Consider the following 1,689-nt stretch of genomic DNA (forward strand, 5'->3'; position numbering starts at 1 on the left):
ATATATATATATATATATATAAACAAATAATAAATGAGTATATGCATATATACGTACAGGTATGTGCATACCTACATCTACCTGTATATATAGGTGCATATATGGGTACAGGACATTGCAAACAAAACGTAGACAAGAAAATAATAATAACCAGAGTACAGAAAACACACAAGCCACATATATATATGTGCTTACAAACCACTTTGAAACGCAATGATGACGACCATTGCGTTTCAGGACAAGAAGATAATTGAAAATCATTAGCAACTGCTGTACATACGATCCAACCAAAGACGCTCGAAGTGGGCCAGTTAGCAATAACAGCTACTTTGTCTTGCATATAATGTCTGATAAAAAAAAAAGACGCAATTGTCTCTTGATTGACAAACACCGAGAGAGCCTCAAATCATTACACCCCGTTGAGTTATATTATAAAAGGATACATGGAAGCTCGCAGTCTCTAACAGATGGTGTCATTTTGAATGCGTTTAATAATGTTTCAAATTAATCAATATTGACCCTGGAAAATAACAGCAGCAACTACAAGTCACAAGCAATCAGTGACACACAGAAACCTACCATCGAGTTGTGTCTTTTACTCCATCTTATTCTGTTGCAATATGTATCACTCATCTTGTTTGTGTTAGCTATACTAAGAACGCTTGTTTCATTCACTTATACGTTTACTCTATCTCCCAATATTCCTACGCTATCTTATTTTAATTACCAAACTACAAATAAACTCCTTAAGTTCTTTTATTATATTCGCTTTCTAGTTTGAAATATATTTCTATGGTGCTCCGCTTCTGCTTTTATGTTCCTATTAACGAGCAATTTTCAATGCTTCAAAGTTAACCTTAATTTCATAAACTGTAGATAACTCTACATGGGATCCAAGTAAGGAATACCTCGAAATGCTTTATATTAAATTAGGAAGAAATTACACTGAAACACGGGTAATACTATTGTAATAAGTGTCTTACTCGAGCTTTTTAAAAAGGTTAATAAGGATCAAGGTAGAAACATCTTCTGTCTCTAAAGGGGTATTCTCGTTTCTGTGATGTAGTTTAGGCAATTTTATATATGTAGGCATCAGCAGACATTGCGAAGCCTAGCATTTATAGCAATGGTCTCTGGGGATGGTGAGAAATTGAAAGTTATGATTAAAAGTGGTTATTAAACAACTATTATCTACTATTTTGATAAGTAAACAGTTGTTATTATTGTTGTCGAACTCCAGATCGGCTCTGATCGAGTAGGTTTAATCAATGATTATAAGCATTCTAGTCATGACCATCACGTTGGTATATGTTATACAGGACCACATTAGCTTGCGAAGCAATTTTCCTTGCATCGATCTTCAGACGAGAACTATCACAAGGCCGATTATTATTTTATATATATATTGGCGTAGGTGAGGTTTCCTTTTCGTGTTTTCATTTTTGTCATTTTTAATTGTATGCGTTTGGTGGCCTAACGTTTACCTTCGTTGATGCTATTGCCCAGGGGCGTAATTAGGAAACACTCTTTTTTTTTAATTAATATTATGTGGATATTAGTCTAATTATGTTGTTTATTCCCTGAATTTATCTGCTTATTTCATCGTGCGTTTGCAAAAAAAAAAAATGCAATTGTGTTGTATGTTTGTTTAGACAAGCCTATTTCATTTATCAGAAGGTAATTTGTATA

This window comes from Octopus bimaculoides, chromosome 1 (assembly GCF_001194135.2).
Source record: "Octopus bimaculoides isolate UCB-OBI-ISO-001 chromosome 1, ASM119413v2, whole genome shotgun sequence".
NCBI lineage: Eukaryota > Metazoa > Mollusca > Cephalopoda > Octopoda > Octopodidae > Octopus > Octopus bimaculoides.